Genomic DNA, 22,137 nt, shown 5'->3' with positions numbered 1-22,137 from the left:
TTCAGCTTCTGAAGCGGCCCAGATGTTTCCAGAAGCCTTGTCAGGCTCAGTCTTAGCTGGCTGCTGATGCAGTTAATGAAAGTACTGGGCCTTCTCTCCTGAGAGAGTTTATTACACATTAGGCAGGAGCCAACGGCAACCCCATTGATGTCAGCGGGGCTGCGCCGGCTAAGTGGGAACAGAACTGAGCCCTTCTCAAGCAATACCTATTTCCAGGCCCGCTGCTGCTGATCCTTGCAGCTCAGGCTGCGTGGCCCTTACCTCCTTACTGTGGTTTTAAATGGTGAGACAGCAAGACTGAGCATTTACACAGCACCTTCCCCCCCATCAACTTTTAGACATTTTACAAGGAAGAGGAAATCTCGTTCTCTCCATTTGACAGGATATTGGAAAGCAGAGAGGTGAAGTTCTTGCCTCAGACACAACAAAACAGTGAGGCACTCCTGACTCCAGTTCCCTTCTCTAGCCACTAGTGCACACTGCCTCCAGTGGACTGTGGACAGAAAACTGAACCACACGAAGCGGGACAGACTTCCCCAAGGAGCAAGTCTGAATTAATTTTTTTAATCAAGGTGTTCTCTGTCAGGGCTACATAAAATATGTACTGCTAAGAACCCAGGCCTAGACATCCAGGAACTGTCAGAGAACCTGCTGCCAGCGATCATGTATACAAAGGCTGGGATACACTACATGGAGGTAGGGCGGTAGAGGGCCTACCCCAATGGGTATAGCTAGCAAGTGGAACATTCTACACACACTAACGAAGCCATTATCCCCACCATTCACGGTGCTCTACCATTTCAGACACCGCGCACACACAGCAGCTCCAGCGAGTCAGAGAGACCTGGCAGTGTGCTAATAAAAGGCCTGATGGAGATCAAACCTTCATCTTGCCCACCGCCTTTACTAGCATGGGGCAGGTGCGTGCTTTGACACATATAACTGGACCTCTCTTCTGATCCTACAATGCTGTGCAATGTCTTGGTGCACTGGTGAGCAGTCACAGCCATAGTCCACCCCAGAGGTGTCTGCCTTTCAATGGTGGGGAGTGAAATGATTTGTTATAGCTGTCATGGTGGCAGCATCCTCTACAGTTAAGACTGCAAAAGGGTGTGCATTAACATAAATTACAAGCATTATGTACATGGCTAGGCCACTTAGCAGACATTAGCACAGACCTCACAGTGATGAGTGCAATCTCAATGCCTTTCATACAAATAAAGAAGGAGCTAAGATAGAACTGGGCCCAACCTTTTTTACCTTGAACAAACCAAGGAAATTAAATTAAAAAATGAAGACACTGTTAAGATTAAACACAGTTAAGCTCGAGGTAAATGAAAGTTAGGGCTGAACACGTAACCGTAAGTCCTGGGGTCAGGGAGGTGCCTATTGCTGTCCTCATGAAAACCCACCTAGATTGGGCTAAGTTATAAGCATCTAGAAAATGCTGTGTGAACATGCTTAGTAGAGCCTGGTTAGATAGGGTTACCATTCGTCCGGATTCCCCGGACATGTCCGGCTTTTTCGGGTTAAAAATAGGGTCCGTGGGGAATTTGTCAATGTCCGGACTTCCCCTCCTCCCCCCTCCCATGCAGAGCGTGAGCGCGCTTACAGAGCAGCCGGTGCTCCAAAAGCCAGAGCCAGAGCCCTGCTTGCACTTCCCCCTCCTCCCTCCTGAAACTTGACACCCCTCCCCTCCTCTCCCTCCCTCCCTCCCTCCCTGCACTCACAGATCGCTGGCTGGGCTGTTCGTCTGGAGCTCCGAGCCTGCTCCCCTCCCCCGCTGCCGAGCGCGCTGCTCTGCAGCACAGTAAGGGGGCCGGGGGCCAGAGAAGCGGCAGGGAGGTTCGGGGGGGGGGGGTAGTCAAGAGACAGGGAGCAGGGTTGAATGGGTCAGGGAGTTCGGGGGGGGCTGTCTGGGGGTTGGGGGTGTAAGGTTTTGGGTAGTCAGGGTACAGGTGGGGGGTCTCAGGAGGGGGCAGTTAGGGGACAAGGAGCGGGGGGGGTGTTTGGGAGTTCTGGGGGGCTGTCTGGGGATTGGGGGTGTAAGGTTTTGGGCAGTCAGGGTACAGGTGGGGAAGGTCTCAGGAGGGGGCAGTTAGGGGACAAGGCACAGGGAGGCTTAGGTAGGGGGTGGGGTTCTGGAGGGCAGTTAGGAGCAGGGGTCCCAGGAGGGGGCAGTCAGGGGACAGGGAGCAGAGGGGTTTAGATGGGTCAGGAGTTCTGGGGGGGGGCTGTCAGGGGGTGGGGGGGTGGATAAGGGTTGGGGCAGTCAGGGGACAGGTAGGGGGGTAGGGTCCTAGGGGGCCAGTTAGGATGTGGGGAAGGTCTCAGGAGGAGGCAGTCAGGGGACAAGAGGCAGGGAGGCTTAGGGAGGGGGTGGAGTCCTGGGGGGCAGTTAGGGGCAGGGGTCCCAGGAGGGGGCAGTCAGGGGACAAGGAGTGGGGGGGAGGGTTGGGGGTTCTGAGGGGGCAGGAAGTGGGAGGGAGTGGAAGGGGCAGGGGCGGGGCTAGGACAGGACAGGGGCGGGGCTAGGGCGGGGCTCCTCCCGTCCTCTTTTTTGATTGTTGAAATATGGTAACCCTATGGTTAGAGGCTTGCTGATAAACTCTCTGAACAGTCCATCTGCACTGAGCATGCTCCAACCCCACAGAGCTTCCTGTGCATCAACTGCTATAAGCGTGCTCAAGTTCCATAGAGTTTCCTACAAGCCAGTGGTACTGAGCATGCTCCTCGCCTTCGCTCAGGGTATGTCTACACTTCAGTCATTGGGCCAAAATCTGCACTCCAAGCATGCAGACACCTGCTTCCAACTGCACTTACAGCTGCGTGTGTGTGGAGCGAGAGGGAATCTGACCTGCAGAGGCTGGAGGTGGAAACGCTCTGCTAAGTACTCCAGTCCATCTATCTCATGGTCAGTGCAGGCTCGTTCCCTACAGAGCGCGAGCTAGCGCTGTGCTCGCTCCATGAACATGCAGCGTGTGGCACTAAAACATCGACAACTGCCACGTGGCAATAGTTGACTTTATTGCAGAATTCCCTACCCTGCAACTAGGAAATACCACCTTAAGCTGATCTACTAAAGATTAAAGATTGTGAAGTACTTCGAGATCTACTGATGAAAAGCATTAGATAAGAGCTAGGCATTATTATTTTATTACTACTGCAGCCAAGCAGTAAATGCAGATTATTCTTTTAAATGGTGCCCACTTTGTTCAGAAAATATTTTCCTTATTGTTTTAAAATGCTCATTTCTACTAATGGGTTACCAGATTAAATTGCCAGCCACAAACCCCCACAGCAGCTAGGACAAAATCCACTGCCAAATGAGAACAAATGAGCCAAACATGAATTAGCCGAGTAAGAAAAGCGAGATCGGACCTAAAGAACACAGTTCAAACAGAAACACCTCAGCCTTGGCTGATCCACTGTTACCCACCAAAACATTGGAAACTGTGTGTATAATTCTTGCACCGCTGCTCTTAAATGCACATTTCGAACGCTGTCTCTGAGCAGCACACCCTCGACTGGCATGTTTGAGGCAGGGCTGATGGGTGAGGTCAGCCTCACAGACACTGTTATGGGGAAGTCTCCAAATCATCTTCCCCACCTTTGGCAAAGCAAACCAGCCCCAGGCTTTGGCAGGAGGCACAGCCTGCCTGACCTTTCAGTCCCTCGGCACCATGTCAGCAACGTGAAGGGCTGCTACAGTACCAAGTTAATTACCTACAGCTGTGTGTCTGGAGTGGGGTGATGTATGAGTTCAGCACCATCAGGGCCGGCTCTAGGCACCAGCGCTCCAAGCATGTGCTTGGGGCGGCACTCCGGCTCCTTTCCTTTTTTTTCCCTTGGGGTGCAAAAAGCCAGGAGCCAGCCCTGAGCGGAGGTGAGCTGCAGGGCCGCCCAGAGGGGGGGCAAGTGGGGCAATTTGCCCCAGGCCCCCACGAGAATATAGTATTCTATAGTATTGCAACTTTTTTTTAATGGAAGGGGCCCCCGAAATTGCTTTGCCCCAGGCCCCCTGAATCCTCTGGGCGGCCCTGGTGAGCTGCGGCAGTGGAGGGCGTGGGGAGGGCCACAGGAAGTGGCCCTGGGGAGGGGGGCAGAGGAACCGCTCCCCCCCAGCTCACATCCGCTCCACTGCCGCCTGCTCCCCCGAGCGTGCCGCCACTCTGCTTCTCCCCCCTCCCTCCCAAGCTTGCCTGGGAAGGGGTAGGAGGGGAAATGTGGCACGCCCGGGAGAGTAGGTGGGGCCAGGGATTTGGGGAAGGGTTGGGAAGGGGCGGAGCCGGGGGGGCACGGGAAAATTTTTTTGCTTGGGGTGGCAAAAAACTTGGAGCCGGCCCTGATCACCATTCAGCCAAACACAGAGACAGGAGCGAGGCCAGGAGAAGCCTCCCCAAGCAAAGGGCAAGGAGCCAAGACTTAGCAAGAAAGGGGAGGTTAATGATTGCAATGGGCAACTGGCACAAGGAGAGCCCTGCAATTCCAGGGGCCCATTTTAAAGACAGTGCTCTACACTGCATATTGTGCAGCAAGGCCGCTGGGCCAGGGCTAAAGTAGCGGAGGGCCTGACTGGTTGCCCTGCGACAGCCAGGGGCTGGTGAATAAGGGGTTAACTCCAGTTCAGGTCCCTCCTCCCACAGGTGCTCAGGGCTCTAAGGTTTGCCCTTGCTGCAATCAGAGGCATGACTGCAGCACTTGCAGACATACTGGATCTAGCTTTCGCTAGCAAGGTGGGACATCAATAGCAGCGAAGCTGCGGCAGCATGGGCTAGTCACCCAGTACGTACGTACCCAGGGTCCTGGGCGTGCTGTCGCAGCCTCACAGCTATTGTTCTTCAAGCTAGCTAGACTAAAGCACTGGAGGGCTACACATACTGCAGTCACACCTCTGATTGCAGTGTAGCCGTACTCTAGGGCTGGGTTTTTACTTAAATGTTACCTCTAGAGATCTGCTCTTGAGTTAGATCATTTCAGTCAGAGCAGCCACATGGCAAAATAGCTCTGGGGCTGCACAGAGTGGCTGTGTTAGCAACTAACTTGAGTTGTAGCCAGTACTGCCATCATCAGGGGAAGGAAAATCTAATGCAGGACCAAGGTCTGGGCAGCTGAAGAGAAATTCCACAAGGGGCCCAGCTGAAGCAGAACATATTTGTATTAGTTATTAGCCCTAACGCCAGTCCCGTTCACACGGGAAAGCTTGGATCCCAGTTGAGAGTGTTCTGCATTTCAAGCTGATTTCAGCACCAAGCCTCCTCTGTTCCATTGTGAGATTCATTGTGGCTCCTTAAGGCTCTGTAGCGGTGCGGCGACTCAGCGGCACAGCGCCTCCTGCTGCTTGTCCAGGGAATTAGCTTTTCCAGCTCCAGAGCGCCCTCTGCTGGCCAATGTCCTGCTTGCCACTGGCCCCCATGTCCCTCCCAGACCGCATTGCCCCTTTACCCAGGGATTCTGCCCACTGCAGCAACCCCCAATCTGGGTCTCCCCACTCAGGGGAACTCCCAACCCTCTATCCCCACCTCGCCTCAGTGGCTACTGCCAGTCACCATCTACCCCCGCTCACTGGGGCAGACTGCAGTCTGTAAAGGCCACTCATCATAGGCAAGGGGGGTTTGGACCTGCTGCCTCTGCCTAACCTTGGGCTGCCCCCTGCAACCCCAGTACCTGCCTTAGGCCTTCAGCTAGGCTCACAGCCTGGGGGTTTTCCAGGCTGGAGCTCCCCAGCTCCTCTAGCCTTCCCCCAGCCCTGCTCCACTCTTGGTACTCAGCTCCGCAGCAACCAGGCCCTGCCCTCTCTGCAGGGAGAGAGAGAGTGTCTGGGCTCCTGGCTCGCAGCCTCTTATAGGGGCCAGCTGGGCCTGATTGGGGCATGGCCCCAGCTGTTACTGCCTTCCCCAATTAGCCCAAGCTTTGTTTTGCCGCTTCAGCCCTATCCCAGGGCTGGCTTTGACCCTTCCAGGGCCGAAACGGGTGACCACCCTGCTACAGGCTCCTTTAAGACTTGTTGTCTAGGCTCACAGCGCAGTGATTGCAAGAAAATCCAACTCCAGCCATCTCCGCCGAAACCAGGCAACGGAACAAAGAAGCAGAGAGAAATTTCCCTCGGTGACCTTGCACTTACAGGATTACCAGGATGTACGCAGGGAGGTGCATATTGTTATAGGGTGCCAGTCAGAAGAAAACACGCTGCTGTCCCCAGGGAAATCTGCAGGGCCAGTCACACCCATTAGTCAGGAGGCCACTGATCTGAAAACCCAAAGCACCTCTGAATGTGTACAGCTCACGGGGCCTCGAGGGGGGTATGGAGCAGCCAATGGACAAATGTTGCCAGAGGCCTGGCTGTTGAACCCCAGCTAGAGCCATTCCTAGCCCCTCTCAACCCCCTGCCACTTTGCACGTGGCTCTGAGAAGCCTCCGCGGTGTTTGTGCCGAGGGCCGACTTTCCCGCGTGCTCCATGCAGCCAGGAGCTGGGTGCTCCCTGCTAGTGTCAGAGCAGCGCGGCAGTCAGAGCCTGGCTCTGGGGCTCTCTTGTCTCACTCTAGGGATTGTTTTGGCAGGTCTTGGATCAGGCAAAACAAAATGTCTCTCCGTCCTTCTTTAAAGGGCTTTCATCACACGTGAACGAAACCCTACAATCCTGGCACTGGCTGGAGACAAACAGCTCCTACAGCAGTGGAGACGCGGGTCCGAGGGCGCCGCCGCCTATGTCGGCTGCAGCCTGCCCGAGGCCTTGCCAGAGACCACTTGTGTCTGCGGATAGTGGGGAGTAGCGTACTCAGGGGGACAGAATGAGGGCAGCTGGCTTCAGCAGTGTTACCGAGCATGCTCCGTCCATGTGAGCGTGCTCAGTACAAGCCAAGCAGCAAATCTGGGGGAGCGCATGACCCCGCATCCCCCCTCCCGCATGCGTCTCCTCTGAGCCTCACTAATATCAGGCAGCTGTGCCTCTGAGCCACAGCGCCAGTCTGTGTGAGTCAGATCAGCTTCCCCCACAGGCGGTGGGCTCCCAGGCTAGACCCCTACCCACAGACAGCCTGTGCCTGCCGCCGGGCGGGCACACCCCCAGAACAGCTCGAGTCATGCCAACCCCCCCCCAGCCCCACCCTCCCAGAAAGCAGCAGCCCAAGGGAGTGGGCCCAGCCATATCATGTGACCAAGCAATCTAGGGGGGCCATGTGACCGCCACATTCCGCCCCCCCATATGTCGCCTTTGCTCCCACCTGCACCGATGGTGTAAGTTACACCTCCCTGCACTGACTTGGCCCAGAAGTGGCCTTGCCCTGGACAGGACAGGCAGTGTCACTGCTGCTGCTGTCTTTCCAGAGGGTCACCCCAGTGGGGAGTGGGTCCCTCAGGGTCCTGCCCTGCAGGCTGGGCAGAGGAGAGGGTGACCTTTACACAGTCACTCTTGTTTATGGAAGAAAATAACATCCCCTGGCTGCTCTGTCTCTCCCTGCCCTGGCCAGGCTTGGGCTGTTTTCTACTGCCAAAGTCTCCTCCTGGATGGACTTTCTGCCAGGGCGCAGGCTGCTGCAGGGTGCCATGCAGCTGGCAGGACCTGGGCCAGAGCTGTTACTCTACAGCCACCAATTAGTCGCTGTGCTGGGAATGGCAGGGGAAATATTTCCCTGTTTCACTGATTTTCAAAACCCTTTGGGGTCCATCCAGCAGCAGGTTAAAGCTCCTGCCTCCCAGAACTAGTGGGGAAACTAGTTATTCTTTCAATCCACGGTTGTAACAGTCACAGGTGGAGTAAGCCACATGGACTTGGATAACGTGGAGCAAGAACGTGGGCCAGGGAGTGAAATGTGTGCAGACTGCCCCCTACTGCCTCACGGCGCTAGAAGAGCGCTGACTGCTGCAGATCCTGGCGCCAGGGCGGGTGCTGATGGGCTGAGTCATGGGGCCAGACTTCCAAGCTCTCTGTATCTGTAGTTGGAGCCAGATTTTCAAAAATGCCCAGCACCCAACATGAAGACACTTTGGTGCCTAACTGGGAGCTGAGCTCTCTGGAACATCTGGCCCCGGGAGCCTACCATATGTACCTGCAGGAGATCCTAGAACTTTGTCTTTCTGCAATGAATCGGTCCTAGAGGAAATCTGGAAATAGAGAAGCCAGGGGCAAAAGTCTGCTCCGGGTCACACTGGTGTATAGCTGAAGTAACCCTCTAAAATCCATGTGGGGTTAATGGAGAGCAGCAGTTGGCCCCCTGTCATCCAGAAAGAAAAATAATTGAAACCAATTACAATTATTTTAATGAGATGGAGCCAGATAAGACCCCTGTGGCATCCATCCCCTACAGAGAGCACAAACTTTCTCTCATTTTAACTGCTTTTCTAGATGAGGCTGAAGCGAGGAGCCTTCCTCTGACTCCAGGATATTAAATGTCTAATTCTATCAGGTCAAGCGCAGGTAAATCCCTCTTTGCTGTTGCAGGGGCAGGGGTGACCACCTCTTCCCCCCGAGGCCTGGCCCCACGGTCAAGCCGGAAGCCATAGTCAGGCAGGGGAACCCAGGTCCCTCCATCTGCCTGGGGTGGGGGAGCCTGAGAGCAACCCCCGACCTGTGTCCCCACATCCCTGGACCCCCTGCCCAGGGCAGGTGGAGGATCCACGTCTCCCCACAGCTGCCTGGGCACCCCAGGCCACTCTTACCCTCGCTGGGGTAAGAGCTTCTGTCCTGGCTGGGGAATGGGGCCTTGGGAGGAAGAGGAGGGGCAGGGAGCTGGGCCCATGGTGAAAAGTGGGAGGGCCATCGCCCCTTGCCCCCTCTCCCCCTCCCCCCCGTTCTGGTGCCCCTATGCAGGGGGTACAGAAACCACGGCACAGAACTCTCTTATGTTAATATAATACTCAAGTGGACAATCTGCTGCTGGGGACAGCTGTTTCTGGCCCCTTAAGTATTCAGAGGGGAGCAGGGTGGGAATGCTGCATTCAGACACCTGTGGTCAGAGAGTGTGGCAGAAGGATCTCTGTATCTTAAGGTGGTATTTTTACATGATAAGGCCAGAAGGGACAGCTGTGATCATCTAGTCTGACCTCCATTATAACACAGGCCATAGAACTTCCCTGAATTAATTCCTGACTGAACTACACACCTGAGTGCCTTCCATGTAAAAATCAGTGTCAATAACTGACCTGCTCACCAGCCAGGAAAGGAAGGTCAGGATCTAAAGACTAAGAAAGCAAGCAAGCAAGAAATGAATTAAATTCAGTGTAGGAAAGGCAGAGAGAAGCAGCAGAAAAGCCTTTTCGTGGCTGATGGGAAGCACGCCAGAGCGATGCTGGACAATCTGTTCCCAGCTAAGGCTCTTTCTCTTGCTGCTATAGAAAGGAGCTCTTCCTTGTGCCAGGTGTCATGGCAACAAAGTACTGGAACTGGGAAAGGGAGAGAGGGGCAGAGAGTGCTATAGAGACAGGAGAACCAAGTGAGAGAGCGAGGGAAGCTGGATTGAGAGAGAATAAAGAGTGAGTGAAAATGTTTCATGGAAAGAGGAAGAAAAGAGAAATGATTGCGAGAGCTGGGGAGAGGGCAGTAGGAGAAAAGGGAAATCGGCAGACGTGTGTGGAGGAGAGGGATAAAGAACAGAAACGTAAAGAGGTAAAAGTGGAGAATGGAGCCCACATTTCTATGGAGAAATACTGTCTTGGCGGAACTACCATTAAGTGGATACATAATTGGTTAAACAACTTCAAACAAAGAGTAACTATTAATGGAATGATTGTCAGATAAATATAAATAAGAAGAAAACAAAGAAAGAAGTGGGACTGCTAAACACTGAGGATGGAGAGGAGGTTAAGGATAACGTAGGCCTGGCCCAATATCTAAACAAATACTTTGCCTCAGTATTTAATGAGGCTAATGAGGAGCTTAGGGATAATGGTAGGATGTCAAATAGGAATGAGGATATAGAGATAGATATTACATCCGAGGGAGAAGCCAAACTCGAACAGCTTAATGGGATGAAATCAGGGGGCCCAGGTAATCTTCATCCAAGAATATTAAAGGAACTGGTACATGAAATTGCAAGACCATTAGCAAGAATTTTTAATGAATCTGTACACTCAGGGGTTGTACCGTATGACTGGAGAATTGCTAACATAGTTCCTATCTTTAAGAAAGGAAGAAAAAGTGATCCGGGCAACTACAGGTCTGTCAGTTTGACATCTGTAGTATGCAAGGTCTTGGAAAAAATTCTGAAGGAAAAAGTAGTCAAGGACATTGAGGTCAATGGTAATTGGGACAAAATACAACATGGTTTTACAAAAGGTAGATCATGCCAAACCAACCTGATCTCCTTCTTTGAGAAGGTAACAGATTTTTTAGACAAAGGAAATGCAGTGGATCTAATTTACCTCAATTTCAGTAAGGCATTTGACACGGTTCCACGTGGGGAATTATTAGCTACATTGGAAAAGACGGGGATCAATATGAAAATTGAAAGGTGGATAAGGAATTGGTTAAAGGGGAGACTACAACGGGTCATACTGAAAGGTGAATTGTCAGGCTGGAGGGAGGTTATTAGTGGAGTTCCTCAGGGATCGGTTTTGGGACCAATCTTATTTAATCTTTTTATTACTGACCTTGGGACAAAAAGTGGGAATGTGCTAATAAAGTTTGCGGATGACACAAAGCTGGGAGGTATTGCCAATACAGAAAAGGACCGGGATATCATACAGGAAGATCTGGATGACTTTGTAACATGGATTAATAACAAGAGCTATTGTTATAAGCTGGAGATTCATCAGTTGGAAGTAACAGAGGAGAAGGACCTCAGAGTATTGGTTGATCACAGGATGACTATGAGCTGCCAATGTGATATGGCTGTGAAAAAAGCTAATGCAATCTTGGGATGCATCAGGCGAGATATTTCCAGTAGAGATAAGCAGGTGTTAGTCATGTGGCCCTCCTGGTCATTTGAGTTTGAGACCCCTGTTCTAACCCAAAGAGCTCTCAACCATGCTTGTAGCTGTTTCCATCTCTTGACAGTGACTCAATAGTTGTTCTAGGCTTCAGAGTGATGTTTTGGGTTATTATGTGTGCAGGTTGTGTTGCGTGGTTGTGTTGGTTAGTGTGTGGGTTGTGTTGTGCTGGGAGACTGGTGTTGATTTGTGCAGGTGGGGAAGAAGGGGTGTGCGCTGAGGTGAGGGGCTGTGTATCTTTGGATTATTGTGTGTTCCGGTTGTGTTGTTCTGTTGATTTGTGTCTGAGGGGGTTGTGCTAGGATATTAGTGCAGATGATGAATGATGGGTGTGTGCTGCCATGAGGGGCTATTTGTGTTTGGCATGGGTGGTGCATGAATGACAATCCTGGATTCTTATCATATAGATTTGTTCTCTATATAGGTACTTGCAGACTATGATCAGGTCACCTCTTCACCTTCTCTTTCGTAAACTAAATCAACTCAGCTCCTGGAATCTGTCACTATCAGGCAGGTTTTCCAATCCTTTAATCATTCTTGTGGCTCTTCTCTGACACCTTCCAATTTATCAACATCCTTCTTGAATTGTGAAGACCAGAACTTGACACATAATTCCAGTAGCAATTGCACAGGTACCAAATACAGGGGTAATATAACCTCTCTATTCATACTTCAGAATCCCCTGTTTATAAATCCAAGGATTGTATTAATCCTTTTCGCCACAGCTTCATACTGGGAGCATATGTTCAACTGAGTATTCACCATAACCTCCAAGACTTTTTCCAAATATCTGCTTCCTAGCATAGAGTGCCCGATCTTGTAAATATGGCCTATATTGTTTGTTCCTAGAGGTAAATATTTACATTTGGCTTATTAAAACAGATTATTTGCTTGTGCCCGATTTATCAAGCGATCCAAATCGCTCTGACCTAGTGACCTTCCTCTTCGTTATTTATCATTGCCCCAATTTTTGTATCACCTGCCAACTTTATCAGTGATGATTTTATGTTTTCTTCCTCATCACTGATAAAAATGTTAAATAGCATAGGGCCAAAAACACATCCCTGCAGGACTCCACTCAGGACACATCTGCTCAGTGCTGATTCCCCAGTTACAATTATATTTTGAGACCTATCAAGTTAGCAATATTTTAATCCATTTAATGTGTGCCATCTAGATTTTTGTATTGTTCTAGTTTCTTAAACAAAATATTGTGTGGTATCAAATCAAATGCCTTACAGAGGTCTAAGTATATTACATCAACACTATTATCTTTAAGAACATAAGCACAGCCATACTGGGACACACCAATGGTCATCTAGTCCAGTAACCTGTCTCTGACAGTGTCCAGAGCCAGATGCTTCTGACCGTTGGAGGTTTAGGGAAACCCAGAGCATGCATCCCTGACCATCTTGACTAATATCCATTGATGGACCTATCCGGCATGAGTTCCACAGGTTGATTAGGCATTGTGTGAGGAAGTACTTCCTTTTGTTTGTTTTAAACCTGATGCCTAGTAATTTCATCAGGTGACCCCTGTACATTGTGTTATGTGAGGGGATAAACGACACTTTCCTATTCACTTTCTCCACACCATTCATGTTTTTATAGACCACTGTCATATCTCCTCTTAGTCGTCTCTTTTCTAGGCTGACCAGTCCCAGTCTTTTTAGACTCTCCTAGTATGGATGCTGTTCCATACCCTTAATATTTTCATGGCTCTTCTCTGCATTTTTTCCAAATCTAATATTGCTTTTTTTGATATGTGACGATCAGAATGCAATATTCAAGGTATGGGCATACCATGGATTTATATAGCAGCATTATGATATTTTCTGTTTTATTATCTATCCCTTTCTTAATGATTCCCAACATTCTGTTTGCTTTTTTGACTGCCACTGCACATTGAGTGGATGTTTTCAGAGAACTATCCACAATAACTCCAAGATCTCTTTCTTGAGTGGTAACAGCTAATTTAAGACCCAACATTTTGTATGTATAGTTGAGATTATGTTTTCCAACGTGGATCACTTTGCATTTATCAACATTGAATTTCATGTGCCATTTTGTTGCCCAATCACCCAGTTTTGTGAGATCCCTTTGTAACTCTTCCCAGTCTGTTTTGTACTTAACTATCTTGAGTATTTTATATCATCTTCAAATTTTGCCACCTCACTGTTCACCCCCTTTTCCACATCATTCATGAATATGTTGAACAGCTCTCGTCCCAGTACAGATCCTTGGGGGACTCCTCTATTGACCTTTCTCCTTTGTGAAAGCTCACCATTGATTCCTACCCTTTGTTTCCTATCCTTTAACCAGTTACTGAGGCATGAAAAGATCTTCCCTTTTATCCCATTACTCCTTACTTTGCTTAAGAACCTTTGCTTGTCAAAGGCTTTCTGAAAATCCAAGTACACTATATCCACTGGATCACTCTTGTCCACAAGCTTTTTGACCTCCTCAAAGAATTTTAATAGATTAGTGAGGTGTGATTTCCCTTTACAAAAGCTGTGTTGACTCTTCCCCAAAATATCGTGTTTATCTAAATGTTTGATATTTTTGTTCTTTACTGTAGTTTCAACCAATTGCCTGGTCCTGTGGTTAGGCTTACCGGCCTGTAATTGCCAGGATGACCTCTGGAGCCTTTTTTAAAAATAGGTGTTACATTAGCTACCCTCCAGTCATCTCGTACAGATGCTGATTTAAACGATAGGTTGCATACAAGGGTTGCCAAGCCTCTGGGATTGTCCTGGAGTCTCCAGGAATTAAAGATTATGTCATGTGATGAAACATCCAAGAATACGTCCAATCAAAATTGGCAACCCTATTACATACCACTGTTTGTAGTTCTGCAATTTCAGATTTGAGTTCCTGCAGAATTCTTGGGTAAATGCCATTTGGTCCTGATGAGTTATTAATATTTAATTTATCAAGTTGTTCCAAAACCTCCTCTATTGACACCGCAATCTGGGACGGCTCCTCAGATTTGTCACCTAAAATGTCTCAGGTGTGGGAATCTCCCTCACATCCTCTGCAGTACAGACTAATGTAAAGAATTCATTTAGTTTCGCCACAATGACCTTGTCTTCCTTGAATGCTCCTTTAGCACTTCTATCATCCAGTGGCCCCCATGGACTGTTTATCAGGCTTCCTTCTTCTGATGTGCTTAACTTTTTTTAGTGTTAATTTTTGTGTCTTTTGCTGGTTGCTCTTCAGTTTCTTTCCTGGCCTACTTCATTATAGTTTTACACTTGACTTGCCAGAATTTATGCGCCTTTTTATTTTCCTCACTAGGATTTGACTTCCAATTTTTAAAGGATGCCTTTTTGTCTCTAGCTGCCTCTTTTATTCTCTTGTTTATCCATGGTGGCATTTTTTTGCATCTCTTACTGTTTTTTTATTTGGGATTTACATTTAATTTGAGCCTCTATAATGGTGTTTTAAAATTGTCCCCATGCAGTTAGCAGGCATTTCACCCTTGTGACTGTTCCTTTTAATTTCCATTTAAATAGACTCCTCATTTTTGTGTAGTTCCCATTTTTGAAGTTAAATGCTACTATGGTGGGTTTCTTTGGTATTTGCCCCCCTACAAGGATGTTAAATTTAATTACATTAGGGTCACTATTACCGAGTGGTTCAGCTCTATTCACATCTTGAAACAGATCCTGTGCCCCACTTAGGACTAAATGAAGAATTGCGTCTCCCCTGTGGGTTCCAGGACTAGCTGCCCCAAGAAGCAGCCATTTATGGTGTTGTAGCGGGGTGGTCACCCACTCTTGGCCTGAAAGGGTTAAAAGCCAGCCCTTGAAGAGGGCTGGGGCTGGGAAACTTAGGCTGGGATGATTGGGGAGGCAGCCTCAGCTGTGGCCAGACCCCAAACAGACCTGGCTGGCCCTATAAAAGGCAGGGAAGCCAGGAGCAGACACAATCTCTCTCTGGCTGTAGAGAGAGATGGGCCTGGCTGCTTGGGTGCTAGAGAAGGTACCTGGAGTGGAGCAGGACTGGGGGAAGGCCAAGGGAGCTGGAGAGCCCCAGCCTGGAAACCCCCCAGGCTGCAGCCTAGTGGAAGGCCAAATAGGTACTGGGGGTTGCAGGGAGCAGCCCAAGGCTAGGCAGAGGCAGCAGGTCCAAATCCCCCTTGCCTATGATGAGTGGCTTTTACACTGCAGTCTGCCCCAGTGAGCGGGGGCTAGAGGGTGACTGGCAGTAGCCCACGACTGAGGCAAGGTGGGGATAGAGGGTTGGGGGTTCCCCTGGGTGGGAAGTCTCTGAGACTGTGGGGATATTGCCAGGGGGCAGCACCCCAGAGACAAGGGGCACCAAGTACTGGGAGGGACACGGGGGCCAGCAGCAGTGGGACACTGGCCTGCAGAGGGCGCTCCGGAGGCTGGAAATGCTAATTCCCTGAAACGACCAGCAGGAGGTGCTGCAGGGGTGAGTCCCGTGTCGCTACAGGTGTCTAGACACTTTTTATCTCTGCATCCTATCCTGATGTACCTAGTCAATATAAGGATATTTGAAATCCATCATTATTATTGTGTTTTCTGCCTTTGTAGCCTCTCTAATCTCCCTGAGCATTTCACAATCACCATCCTGGTCAGGTGGTCAGCAATATATTCCTACTGCTATATTCTTATTATTCAACCATGGAATTTCTATCCATAGAGATTCTATGGGAGTGTTTGATTCATTTAAGATTTTTTACACTATTTGACTCTATGCTTTCTTGCATCTATAGTGCCACTTTATCAACCAAGCTTGTAATCTCCTCAAAAAAAGCTATCAAGTTAGTTTGACGAGGATCTCTTTTCCACAAACCCATGTTGGCATTAATGACACTACTCTCTTTTAATTCTTTACTAATCAAGTTCCATATCCTATGTCCCATTCGTTTGCTCAGGATTAATGTCAGGACCCAGGCAGAATCATTGCTCTCTCGCACTGGACCAAAGTGTTATATTTCTGGAGCCAGCAGAGAAGGAACTAGAGAAACAGAGGCAGAGGGAGTTGATGGGGACACAGCTCTCTGCTGCAGTGGCTTTATTGTTCTAGCTGCAAAGCTGAAGCTAATATGAAAGTGAGCTTTTGCACTGGGGAGGGGGTAGTGCCCATTTAAAGAGACAGGACATTTGTTACCAGCTTGGTGAAATCTAATTATAAACCACACCACCAGGTTGGAGCTGCCTGTCCCATTTTTGGCAATCTGCCCTGAGGTTGGCACTTGCGGTTGTGAGCCACTCCAGACCCTGTGACAATTGGCATAGTCATGGCAGGATACACATGCCCAGGGCCGGCTCTAGGATTTTTGCCGCCCCAAGCAAAAACAATTTTGCCTGCCCGCCCCCCGTTTTTTTCTTACCCCACCCCCGGCCCCGCCTAAACTCCGCCCCTGCCCCAAATTCCCAGCCCTGCCTCCTCCCCCCAGGCTCTCAAGCCTATGAGGGAGGGAGGGAGGGAGAGGGAGAAGCAGCGCGTGCACCGTGGCCACTCGGGGTCTTCCCCTCCCTCCCAGGCTCTCAAACCTGGGAGGGAGGGGGAGATCCTGAGCGGCCGCGGCACGCGAAACAGCTGATTCGCGCGCCACTGCTCGCCCTCCCTCCCAGGCTCTCGAACCCGGGAGGGAGGGCGAGCAGCGGTGCGCGAGCAGCAGCAGCGGAGGTGAGTTAGGGCGGCCGGGGCACATTTTTAGGGCCAGAATGCCGCCCCTAAAAATGTGTCACCCCAAGCACCAGCTTGTTTTGCTAGTGCCTAGAGCCGGCCCTGCATATGCCACAGGTTAACTGGGCTTAAAGTTCAGACATAACCCAATGCGGTGAGAAGTTTAAATTTGATACTGAGAATTTATATGGGTTAAAGATTAGTCACAACGAGCAAATCACAGTCACAGGAAGGTCTTGACACAACAGACCTTGGAAAATTATGCAGAAGTAGAGGAATATCCCATAAAAAGCAAGCTCAGATCAGGAACGGGAGCGCTGCTGCTCATAGACTTTGATCAAGGAGCAGGGTCTGAGCATCCCAGTACCTCAGATGTCACAGAGACTGCTGCAGTGGAACTGTTCTGGCTGAAGCTCATGGAAGCCCTGAAAGAGTGTGAGCACCAGATACTGATGGTGGAACTTTGGATCAAGGAGAAGAGCGAAACCACTGAAACCGAGAAGGAAGCTCACCAAAGATGCATAGAACAACTAGCAGCTGAGGAGAGAACTCATGCACTGCAGCTCAAAGTACTGGAGCTGCAAACACAGCAGCCTCAACCTGTGAGTACATCCCCTATCAAGAGCAGGGAGTGGCCCAGTTTATCAAGAGACTGACTGCATTGAGGAGTTCCTTTTCACCATTGAGAGACTGTGTGGGATCCATAATATTCCACAGGATAAATGGATGCCTATGCTCTTACCCAGGTTGACTGGGAAAGCCAGATAAGTTCCAAATGATACTGAGGAAGACGATGCTAAAGTGTATACGAAATTGAATGAAAACGTATTGAAAAGGTTTAAGTATCAGAGGGGTAGCCATGTTAGTCTGTATCCACAAAAACAAACACCTACAAGATCTTTATCATAAAACTACAATACCCACCTGGAGAAGTGAAGAAACAGATTGACAGAGCAAGATGGGTACCCAGAAGTCACCTACTACAGGACAGGCCCAACAAGGAAAATAACAGAACACCACTGGCCATCATGTACAGCCCTCAGCTAAAACCTCTCCGGCACATCAACAATCTACAACCTATCTGGGAAAACGATCCCTCACACTCACAGACCTTGGGAGGCAGGCCAATCCTCGCTTACAGACAGTCCCCCAACCTGAAGCAAATATTCACCAGCAACTACACACCACACCACAGAAACACTAACCCAGGAACCAATCCCTGTTACAAACCTTGTTGTGTACTCTGTCCCCATATCTACTCTAGCGACACCATCAGAGCACCCAACCACATGAGCCACACCATCAGGGGCTCATTCACCTGCACATCTACCAATGTGATATATGCCATAATGTGTCAGCAATGCCCCTCTGCCATGTCCATTGGCCAAACCGGTCAGTCTCTACGTAAAAGAATAAATGGACACAAATCAGACATCAGGAATGGTAACATACAAAAGCCAGTAGGAGAACACTTCAATCTCCCTGGACATTCTAGAACAGATTTAAAAGTTGCTCTACTTCAACAAAAAAACTTCAAAAACAGACTTCAAAGAGAAACTGCAGAGCTACAATTCATTTGCAAATTTAACACCATTAGTTTGGGCTTGAATAGGGACTGGGAGTGGCTGGCTCACTATAAAAGCAATTTCCCCTCTCTTGGTATTGACACCTCCTCATCAATTATTGGGAGTGGACCACATCCACCCTGATTGAATTGGCCTTGTCAACCTTGGTTCTCCACTTGTAAGGTAACTCCCTTCTCTTCATGTGTCAGTATATTTATGCCTGCATCTGTAATTCTCACTCCATGCATCTGAAGAAGTGGGGGGGGGGGGTTACCTATGAAAGCTTATGCCCAAATAAATCTATTAGGTGCCACCGGACTCCTTGTTGAAAAGGTTTAAGATTACCCAAGTCCTATCGATTGAAGTCTAGAAATCTTAAAATGCTTGGCAATGTCACTCATTTGGAATAAGATGTGTAATTATATGAAACAGTGAGTGGTAGGGGCAGGAGGCTGAAGGTAGCTGTGACAAACTAAAGAGACGGGACCCCTAGCAATGCCTAGGAGATCACAACTGGCTCCTTTGTTGGCCACAGCAGCAAAACGGCCCAGGGCTGCCTGGGCCATAACGAATGCCTTGGGCTGTGCCCACTGCCATCCCCAGCAGTGACCCTGTAGGTGAGCACTGAAGCCAACGCAGCGACAGGGTGTGGAGGACACATACTCTACTGCCACCAGCACCGAGCCTGTTCTGTGAATAGAGGTCACTTCCTTGGCTATGGCTGCGTTACCCAACCTCTTCACGTGCCCTGAATACAGACTGTGCTGCAGACTTGTGTGAAGAGGCGGACCAGGGGCACTCCAGAAGGCGTGGGGCCTGAGCAGAACTCCTAGGCAAAGGAAGATGCAGCAGGAAGAGACAGTGTCTGTTTGATGAAGGCCTTTTTTGCTCAGAGAGTGGGCTATTGTTCTGAGCTGTCTGATAGGAATGTCTCCTATCCTATAGAGACAAAGGGCCAAGTTAATCTTGCTGTCAGTCCTCGGTGTGTGTGCATGGCAGTGGGGTTCATTGTTTGAGCTACAGCCCTGGGATAGAGGGGCTGCCGCTCTGCTCGCCTGCCCCCTGCTAGTCCTGCAGAGGCAGGGCTGCTATTTACTCTCAGTGCTTTGGAGTCTGGAAGAGAGAGCTGTGTAAACACTGCCTGGCTAACGGACAGCACAGGGCACATTTCTTCAGCCGTGATGTGGAGAGGGAGGAAATATTCCATATCTGATGGGCCGCCTCCAACAGGACATCGGCCTGCAGCCTGGATGCCGTAATCCAACGGCAAACAAAACCCGTATTGAAATGCAGCAGAGGGAAAATGACTCATCTGGACGACAATTCAGTATTCGATGAGGAGCTGTGTGCAGGAGCATAAGAAAAGGCTTAAACAAGTCCGAAAGTCATGAGACCTATTAGTATGCAGAGCCTCTCTTCCTTCCCGCTCCATGCAACCAGCAGCAAAAGCTGTTTCTGCTAACGAGTGATCAAAAGACAAGGGCTGATGACAAAACAAGTTTCTGATTCAGACATCCCCTTTCCTGGGGAGAAGGATGTGTGGGGCAGGAGTAGGGTGACCATATTTCCCAAAGGGAAAATGGGACATCACGAGGGGCTTGCCTGAGCCCCATCACTTGGGGCTCACCTGGCCACTCGCCCAAGCCCTCCTCCCCACATAGGGGGGAAGGGAAGGCAGGGCTCGGGTGAGCAGCGATGCACACACTACACAGAGTGACCATATTTCCCAAAGGCTGGGGCTGGTGTTGGTGCTCACCCAAGCCATGCCAGAGCCCTGCCTCCCACCCGCGTGGGGATGCCATCACTGCTCTCCTTCCTCCCCCCCCCCCACGTTCCTCTGCACCCCACTTTTTTGACGCAAATGGGCATTTGCCCGTTTGCTCTTGCCAACTGATCAAGTGTCAAAAAAGTCGGGATGGCCGGGACAGGGCTCACAAAAGGGTCTGTCCCAGCCAAAATGGGACGTACGGTCACCCTAGATAGAAGGGGAAAGAACTAGGAGAACCCACTCCATGACTAGACTGTCCACGCTGCTAACTGTCACTGGGCAAGTTCAATGGGCCGAGCCCCCTCCCATCCTTTTTCAAATCTCCCCTTAAACTCACTGCATGCTTAGCCAGGCGCCTCTGATCCCCCGGCTGGCCCTCTCTCCTCTGGCTGCTCCTTTATCACTTGTGCTGGACCTAACGATCTGTGCTCCCTGGGGCAGGGAACTTGGGTCAGATTTGCAGTTAAACCTACAGAGAGGTGCCTAGTGGAATGTACTAAAGACCTAACAGGTCCAGCGCCTAACTCCTACTGAAAATCAATGAGAGTGAGGCACCTAACTCACATAGGCACCTTTGTCAATCCGGTCCCTTGTCTTCCTCTGTGTTTGTGCCATTCGCAGCTCTAACAGCGTCTAGCTAACATCTAAGTGAGGCTGTGACCTCCCTCTGAGAGCGCTTACCAAGCAAACGTTTCCACGGCTATTTGTTCATCAAGCCTTGGGCCAGTCCTGACGTCAGCAGGATCTCTGGCTCCGTGTGAGATGAAGGGGGAGAGGCAGATGTTAACCAAAGGCCCTGGGCATGGGGAGATTGTAGGAGCATGTGCCAGACTTTTCCTGCCAAGTAACCAATGGGGTTTAGTCACCTGCCAAGAGCTGCTTTCTCCTGTTTCTGGAGGACGGGGAGTAACACAATGAACATGCAGAGTCATGGAACTCCAGCAAGCCACACACCACTGCCTGTTCAACCATCACAGCACCTTGCAGCTGCTTTGGCCATCATCTGCCCCAGTGTCCAGCCACCTCGTCCACAAATAATAGGGCAAGGTGGTAGATACAGGTGAAACGTCCTAACGATGGGCATCCACAGGGGAGGGCGGAGTGGGGCAGCCTCTGTGCATCCCCACCCTATAGCTTCTCATAGGAACTCAGGCCCCAGTGGGGCTGGAGGGAGGGATCTCGGGAGACACCCTGGGGCACTATGGGGTTTCAGCACAAACCTGTACAGAGATGGAGCCGTCACGGGGGGGGGGGGGGGGGCACTGGCCCCAGCATGGCCAGTGGGAAGCCAAAGGAGGGTGAGGATAGATGGAAGAAGTGGGAGAGAGGGGAGACCATGAGGGAAAGGACAAAAGCACAGGGGAGTGGGCTTTCCTCTTCCCCTGCCCCCAGCTGCCAAACCTCATCAGCACCCACCTCTCTTCTCAGGGCAAGTACCCCACGCTTCCCCTAGAGAAGCGGGGAGCAGGAGGAAACCATCTCCCCTTCTTCAGGGCAGTTCACGCAGGGCGAGTGCCCACAGGGCTGGGTCACTCCATTTATAAGCAGGAAGGTCTCTGATCTGTCAGCCGCTTGCCCTGATACAAAACTTCCCCATTGTAAATCACACTGGAAAAGAGGGGGATAAATGGCTGGCCTTGTTGCTAACTGTCAGGAACAGGGGGCTGCGCTTCCAGGAGCTAGCTGGGGCAGAATGGGGTTGCCAGAAGCAGAGGGCAAAGTCTTTGGGTGTTGGGCCTATCTCTCCCCAGCTCCGCATTTCAGCAGCGACTAAGGAAATGTATTTGGGGCCCCTAATCCTTTCTATTGTCCAGCAGTCTTAGCTGAATAAAGAGTCTCTCGACCCACACGGATTTAAGTAGCCCGGTGATCCGCAGAGATTGCCTTCCACAGTGATTGAGACTCAGAAAAGGGGCAGAGCGGGGCTAGGCCTGGCCTGAAAAGGGACGTGCTTCCACGCTCCAGCCCGGAGACAGCAGCTGGGAAGCTTGCCACATGGCAGGGGCTGGGCACTGGCTTGCTCTGCTGGCAGTATATCCCCATGTGAGCCACAGAGAACCTGTTATCACACTGCATAACACTGAATTATAATTAACCCTCGTGTTGGTTACGTTCAGGTGTCTGGAGGCTAGGAGGGATGAGGGACAGCATGGGGCGCTACCATGCTGTTTGGGGAGTAGTGTTGCCCAGTGGTTTCAGCCATAGGCGTAGCTGTA

At 50.4% G+C, this 22,137-nt stretch overlaps 1 protein-coding gene across 2 annotated transcripts in view; it reads right to left on the bottom strand.

Annotated features, from left to right (window-relative positions):
• Window positions 1–22,137, bottom strand: part of HEPACAM (hepatic and glial cell adhesion molecule) — a 92,898-nt gene that overhangs the window by 50,523 nt on the left and 20,238 nt on the right. The gene's annotated exons all lie outside the window — the stretch shown is intronic.

The sequence above is a fragment of the Trachemys scripta genome, chromosome 21, assembly GCF_013100865.1.
Source record: "Trachemys scripta elegans isolate TJP31775 chromosome 21, CAS_Tse_1.0, whole genome shotgun sequence".
NCBI lineage: Eukaryota > Metazoa > Chordata > Testudines > Emydidae > Trachemys > Trachemys scripta.
This window is presented reverse-complemented; position numbering and strand designations above follow the sequence as displayed.